The sequence below is a fragment of the Ranitomeya imitator genome, chromosome 3 (genome assembly GCF_032444005.1).
Source record: "Ranitomeya imitator isolate aRanImi1 chromosome 3, aRanImi1.pri, whole genome shotgun sequence".
NCBI classification, from domain to species: domain Eukaryota; kingdom Metazoa; phylum Chordata; class Amphibia; order Anura; family Dendrobatidae; genus Ranitomeya; species Ranitomeya imitator.
In genome coordinates, this window is record NC_091284.1 from 326,602,588 (window position 1) to 326,610,808 (window position 8,221).

Here is an 8,221-nt window from a genome sequence, read left to right on the forward strand (position 1 = left end):
TGCACCCAAACGGGGGTTCCCCCCCACATGTGGGGTATCAGCGTACTCAGGACAAATTGTACAACAACTTTTGGGGTCGAACTTCTCCTCTTACCCTCGGGAAAATACAAAACTGGGGACTGAAAAATAATTGTTTGGGGAATGTTTTTTTTTTTTTTTTTCACGGCTTGCGTTATAAACTGTCGTGAACTTTCCAAAATGGTGTCACTTGTGGGGGGTTTCAATGTTTCCAAACGCAACATGGAGTCCCATCTCAATTCCTGTCAATTTTGCATTGAAAAGTCAAACGGCGCTCCTTCCCTTCCGAGCTCTCCCAGGCGCCCAAACAGTGGTTTACCCCCACATATTGGGTATCAGCGTACTCAGGACAAATCATCCAACAACTTTTGGGGTCCATTTTCTCCTGTTACCCTTGGTAAAATAAAACAAATTGGAGCTGAATTAAATTTGTTGTGAAAAAAGTTAAATGTTCATTTTTATTTAAACATTCCAAAAATTCCTGTGAAGCACCAGAAGGGTTAATAAACTTCTTGAATATGGTTTTGAGCACCTTGAGGGGTGCAGTTTTTAGAATGGTGTCACACTTGGGTATTTTCTATCATATAGACCCCTTAAAATGACTTCAAATGAGATGTGGTCCCTAAAAAAAAGGTGTTGTAAAAATGAGAAATTGCTGGTCAAATTTTAACCCTTATAACTCCCTAACAAAAAAAAAATTTTGGTTCCAAAATTGTGCTGATGTAAAGTAGACACGTGGGAAATGTTACTTATTAAGTATTTTGTGTGACATATCTCTGTGATTTAATTGCATAAAAATTCAAAGTTGGAAAATTGTGAAATTTTCAAAATTTTCGCCAAATTTCCGTTTTTTTCACAAATAAACACAGGTAATATCAAAGAAATTTTACCACTATCATGAAGTACAATATGTCACGAGAAAACAATGTCAGAATCACTGGGACCCGTTGAAGCGTTCCAGAGTTATAACCTCATAAACGGACAGTGGTCAGAATTGTAAAAATTGGCCCGGTCATTAACGTGCAAACCACCCTTGGGGGTAAAGGGGTTAATTGGAGGGCTATATGTGGCCCACATATACTAAGTGGAGGGCTATGTGGGGCCCCCATCTATTAAATGGAGGGCTTTCTGTTGGGCCCATTATATTGAAACAGGTCTTTCTGGGGTCCCCGTATTAAATGGAGGGCTATTTTGGCCCCTCATATTAAATGGAGGTTTGTGTTGGGCACACTTATATTAAATGGAGGACTATGTGAGGCCCCACTATATTAAATGGAAGGCAATGTGGGATCCATTATATGAAATGGAGGGCTAAGTGGGGACCCCATATATTTAGGGCTATATGAGGCCCCCAAATATTAATTGGAGGGCTATGTTGGGGCCCCCATTTATTAAATGTAAGGCTACGTGGGAACCATTATATTAAATGGAGGGCTAAGTGGCGCCCATTATATTAAATGGAGCACTATAGTAGTAGTGTAGCATCGGGTGGTTTCGTCAAACTCAATCTGACAGGTGCCCCGCCCCTATCAAAGTGTATCAAAGTGTGTAACCCCTCCCCTCCTCCTGTCAGCCAGCTGTCCCTGAGGCTGGCTGATTTCCCCTTTTGATATCGTTTGATATACTTTAATTTGTTGCAGTTTGATATTATTCACGTATTTGTTTTATATTTTTATATGTAGCTCGAGTTTGATTCTGTAAGCTGTATTTTATTCACAGTGTATCCATATAGTTCAGAACTTATAACACACCAAGCTGTTTATTTGTGTCTCTACACGTATTTGTTTTATATTTTTATACGTAGCTCGAATTTGATTCTGTAAGCTGTATTTATTCACAGTGTATCCATATAGTTCAGAACTTAAAGCTGTTTATTTGTGGCTCTACTGAACACTAGTACTAAATGGTGAACATTAACTAAATGTTTATTTTCACAAACAGAGAATCTGCTGTGGGTCAGCGGTTTATAACACCTAGGCCAATTGTTGTTGTATTTGCTTTCCCAATAAATGCTTATTTACACAAAACGAAAAGACAAGAAAAGTTATTGTGTCCTGTAGATGGCATCTGAGAAGTTATTTGTGTTTCAGCTGTGTTATCTGAGGGTCAGATATTTTGGTACAAATTCAGGGGCATTGTAAGCTGTGTTTATTCACAGTGTACCAGATTTTCTCCTTGTGTCTGTATATATATACAACACACGCAAGTAAGAAGCGGTGTGTTTTATACGAATAAAAAACCAAAGACACGATATTGTAAAAATGTAAAAAAAAATTTATTTCTCACAATAAAACAGCATCTCAAAGACATTTCAATACTATAAAAATTCTTACAGAATATAAAAAGTAAAAACATTAAATAGTACAATGAACATACATCATTACACTTCTTACAAAATAATTAATATAGCGTTACAAGGCGAGTACAGCATTTTAGCCAGTACATTCTTTACATCGTGAGCCACATGGTTTGTAGCATCGGTAGAGACCTTTTTTTAGGTAGCAAAGTTCCACGTGTGGTACCTAATGACGGGGAATGTAAAGATTGAATTGTACGGGGAGCCGCCGCTAACTTCAGCGGTGTAGATACAGAGCGTGTCTCACTGTTGGTAATTTTTAATTCATCTAAAAGCTTCCTAGTAGCGGTGTTACCCACAACTGTAGACGGCATATTTAGCTCGGCCATAGCCTGCATAAATGAATCCCAACCTGGCGGTAAATTTCTACTGTTCAGAGCATGGCTCTGCGTTGTACTACGTACCAAATCCAGTAAGTTAGACCCGGGTATTACGGATCCTTTGAAAATAAATTCAGTTTTATTATTCCATGCTGTGACATTTTTATTCTGCAGCAGCCTGTTTAGTAAAAATTCAGCATTCTTTTTATATCTTTGGTTTATATGGCTGACAATTTCAGCGATCTCATGATTTTTATCAGAGTCGGTATTTGGCAATTGCTGCTGACCAGGATCAGGAGGGCTAACGAGATTTAAAGCCGTTACTTCTTTTGAGCTGTGTCGCGTATGTACCAAGTAGCGTTGCAGCACAGAGCTATACATTTTAATTTTCACATCATCGGGAATGTCACGACGCTGTAAAATGTCGCTAATTTCACCATCAAGGCGGCGAATAACACTGTCGCGTATGTTATCTGTAGTACCGGGTCTTAGTTTGTCTAGCTCCTGTTTGGGGATTAGATACATTTTCGCTGCATGCTCCATTATCTTCCGGCGATCAGGCTTGTTATTATTGGAATTGCAAAAGCTAAAAGAGGTCCGATAAACCCGCCGGCCTGTTTTAGTAGTCGCTTCTTTTTCTTTATGGGCTGAGATCTGTCGCTCAGTGTTCTTATAGCTTTACGCCACTTCTTTAATATACCTTTTTGGCGCTCTTTCAGCGGAATCCTGCCTTTTAAGATATTTAAAGCAATCTCGCCTATGGCTGTAATTAAATCATTGCTTGCATTGCGCAAAATAGACTTTCTGACAGCGGGGGATGCTTTCACTAGGGTTTTTATGAGAGCCCAGTTACGCCGGAGCCTCTCAGACATCTTTACATCACAACACCCACAGCGTAGAATGTCTGATACCGGGTAAAATTCACTTTTTAGAAGTGTTTTTCTTCTGAACATAGACAGCGGGCAACGCGGGTGGAAACAACCCAGTCCTTAAACGCAGATCCTCAGGAGTATTAGCTCTCAAATCTACAAGCAAATACCCGTAAGGCTCCCGCGTGGCATCCTCAAAAGCTTCTAGGAAAAAACGTGTTTTTCCGGGATACATCTGACGAGCTAGAGTTAAAATTTGTAATTTATCTCGGGGGTTATTAAAAAGCACCATGTACTTTGTGTTTAAATTTATCGTACGGCTTTTCTTGCCCTGACAAAATATGTTTTGCACCAGGTAGAAAATGCTGAGATTTCTGTGGTGCACATACTTGGTAAAGGCTTTCTCTATCTCACAATTCTCACTAGCACTCTCTATGAGATCATCAACAATCGCCAAATTCACCTTCTCCGGTGGGAATAATTCGTCATCTACGAATGTATTCGGCAGACCCTCCACAAATCTGGCGTGGGGAAAAGAGAGAGAGATTTCATCATATAGTTTTTGCCAACACAAAACCATATTATGCAATATTATCAGGTTTCTGAGAAAAATTAGCTTCAATATTATATAGCAGCTGTTTTACAAAATAGCTCTTTCCAGAATTAGACGGGCCTGCTAGAATGCAAGAGAAAGGGTGCTGCAGACGCGTATCCATCACAATACTCGACTAATACCCAAAAGGTAATGTTGTGAAATCGTCTAATAGTCGGCGCTTTGTATAAACGCACTTTTGTGTTTTGCGTAATGGCCTTGTTTCAATATCCCAGTACTTTTTATTTCTCACAATGGACGCCTGCTGTACGACAATACGTTTCTGAGTTTCTGCGGCAGAATTGCACGGGTAGTCCAGAACTAGATCTTTCAGACTGTTGAAATTAATAGATTGAGAGTTACCAACATTTAGTGTTATCCCCTTAACTTTTAAGACAGTTTTACCGGTGTTGAGTTTGTAGCCGTAAGTTTTGGGGCCCGCGGATACAAATTCTGTGATTTGTGTACCATCGGGTATTTCACTGGTCAGCTCCCCCAGGTAATCGCCTAAAGGTGGTTGCCACTCACCATCTCTCTGTACAAAAATAACTGCGTCTGTGTCGTGATAAAGGCACCTCTCCTGCAGCCGGTCCAGCAGCGAATAGAGCTCTAACCGAGCATACGCTGTTGTAAAACACGCTATAAAAATGTTTGTGTTTTTGTTGAGTGTGTGGTGGCCTTTTGCATATTTCCAGTTAATGGTTGCGGTGTCATCATCAAGGAAATGTAACATCGAAATGTCATAATAAGGCAGGAACAAATACTTAAAAAGCTCATCTGGATCCCTAACAATGCTGGTACATGATAGATTAGATCTCTGAGCAAACTTTCCCCATAAAGAATTTAAGAAAAGCTTGGAGATCTGTCGCTTAGCAGGATTGACAGCGATATTTTCAGGCCGTAATTGGACACCTTTTTCAAGAAAAGAGTCAATGTACTGCCGTTTCTTGGCGTCATCAGTGCACCAGCTTCCTGCTTATCCCTAAGATGTAATTTAATGTAAGGCGCAAACAGATCATCAGTGGTTTTAGGAAAATGCCATATTTCATAGATGTGAGCGATCCGATACCCTTTTTCTATCGCCATCTCGAGCTCTATAGTGCACCAGGTGCCTGTCAGCGCCCGTTCTTCATCACTGTGGGCACAAATATCTGCCTGGGAATTTGCAGCGCATGTGTAGCAAAGGGGAAACATTAATTTTTTGTTGAGTTTTACCGGTAGAACTGGAAAAAATAAATCTCTCGGCGGGTAGACCTTGACTCTAGCAATGCCAAAGTATTTTTTAATGAATCCAAAATTGTCGTAGATGATGTCTGGATGGCCTACAGGGTATGTTTTAGTTTTGTTTACAAAGGGGTACAGACTGGTGAAATCGTAGTAGTGTAAAGTCTCCCCTTCTTCCAGATGGTGATAGAGCTTAATGGCGTTAGTTCGCCCGCCATAAAGCGCATCACGGGGGTCTAAAGGAACGGGGAATTCCATCTGGCGAAGAAATGTTTGAAGGTTAGAATCATTTTCAACCATTTCATTCCACTCATGTTCCCACATCAGTCTTACTGTGTACTCGCAACACTGTAAGTAACGCTTCTTAGCTAAAAAGGTGTAATATAACTGGCCGTAGGACGTACTCGTGACCTTATTCGTGTCATTTTCATTATAGCACATGGGACATCCATGGTAAAAACACCCCTGAAATTCAAAGGCTATGTGCTGTCCGCTAACATAGGCATAACCATCTAGAAAATACTTTCCGACCTGTTTTTCACCGCCTCTCAAAGCGTGCTGTATGTCGATGTTCTCGGAGTGGGCTACATACATGAGCCACTGTATAGCGGGTGTCGAGTAGCGCTTTTTTGCCTTGTGATAATTATCACCAGGTAAAATGGCGATTGTCTTTTTTGGAAGAAATTTAAACCGGTACATTGTCATACACACCAAGGCCAGGGTGATGAGCTGAAAAGGATCAACACATCTGCTCACTACAATCCTTTGCTTTTGACGCTTACAGTATTTTTTCACATTTTTCTGCGTCATCTGCATAATACGCTCTCTATAGATCTCGCAGGCGTGTCTCAAAATTTCAACATCTTGTTTGCAATAAGATTTTAGCTCGGCCTTGAAGTCAAAAGTTGTATTTACCTGTGTCTCATACCACTCCAGGAACTCTACCTTCTCACCAGGTGACATGTACTCCACCCCATAATATTTTACATCCGGTATGGGACCTACATAATTTTGGTTTTCTCGGGTATTGAAAAAGTGTGGAAAATGTCCTTTACCGCCTGAAAAGCCCATGGCCTGTGGTAATTTACTGAGCTTCATGGGGATAAAATTTAGAGAGTCTATGAACCTTATAGACAAATCGGGTAGCGACACACACAAGAGACGACCACCTTGGGTTATCAACTGTACTTGTAGTTTTTCAGAAATCAGTTCCTTAACAATAAAGTATGCGTCGTATCTTCCACCATTGTGGGCAATAAATGTATGATCTGAAAATTTACCGCTTGTAAAGAACTGTACAAAGTCATGTGTACAGGTATCACCCTCAAACTCCCAGGAGGGGTGACCATACAGCGTTGTAGCATAAATGTAATTCGGGACGTGTGTGCCTGTCTCCTGCATACATTCAAGATCATAAAAGATATAACAATCTGACTCATCCTGTGCTACATACTTCCGCATGTAACAAAGATGGGCATCGAATTTATTTATATGTCTGCGACATACAGGACAGCGCAAACCATTACATTTATGCTCTGTTTCGCTATTTCTGGGGACAAAACGGTTGCATTTATCACAAAATGTTTTAAGTCTGCAGAATGCCGGGTCGCCTAATCCCAATTGTTTGTGATAATCTAAGCACACGCTCGAGCGGCAATAAACTCTGCAAACAGGACATCTGGGTTGCTGGTCGGGACTGCTTTCTTCACAATTCTCTCTCTGACAGGTTTTACAAAAATACTGGCAGGAGTGTTTGTTTTTGTGGTGAAACACTGAATTGCAGAGCTCACAAAAGTAATCAGCACCGATAAAACCCTTCATATTTTTGATCCCGTAGTAGTGATTATCATGGAACAATATGAATACTGTTTTGCCATTAGCTGTATTACCGCTCTCAAAGTAACGCCAATCGCCCTGACTATAGTACAGTACTTTAATGGTGACCCCCAAATATTTTTCAAATGCAGGGATGTCGCTAAAACTCACTAATTGATCATCAGGGATGCCCAGTGCTGCGTGTATGTTTTTAGAGCGGCTCAGTAAAACACCATCAGTGACATCCGTGTCGTCCATCAGGGCGCACACACTAGCAGCCAAACACAGATTTGTCGTGTAATTGTTAAAATCATACAGCCATTGTCTCTTTTGTTTAATGATCTGACTGCTCGCTATAGATTTCAAGCGCCTTTTTTGTTTTACACCACCGCGTCGGTTTTTAATGATGGTGACGACTAGCTTTAGCGAATTGGATGATATGCATTCATTGTTACTTTGAAGTGCGCTGGCAACAGCATTTAAAAAAGATTCTGAATTAAAATCTTCACGGGTTTGTTTTGTAGTGAAAATAGGGTCTAAAGTATCGCCGGCATCAAACCTTAACTGTACAAAGTCGCCAGGTTCAATGTCCCTGATGATTCTATCCAGTAATGCCTGAATGCCTTCATGAACAATATTCAAGCCCTCTTCAAATGATCGTACACGCTCCAAATTTACAAATCTAAAATGATCTGTATGTATATGGCCATTGAAATTGCGGAGGGCTCTTTCATGATGATGGATGTGTTGCAAAAATACTGTATGATCGGGGTGCCGCACATTACCAGCAGCGTCAGCGTCTGCGGCTTGTGAATTTTGTGTAGATGCATGTGCGGCATCTGCAGAGCTGCCTTGGCTATGTGAGTGCTGTTCTGACTCTTGTGACGACGTCTGTGGTGGCTGTAGAGGCATTGCAGGACACATGTCACCACGACGCCTCCTAGAGCATAGCGCCCGTCTAGCGCTGACCAACAATTTTAGAGCCCTCTTTATAACTCTAGCCCTATTATACCTGGGTAGTGTTAGT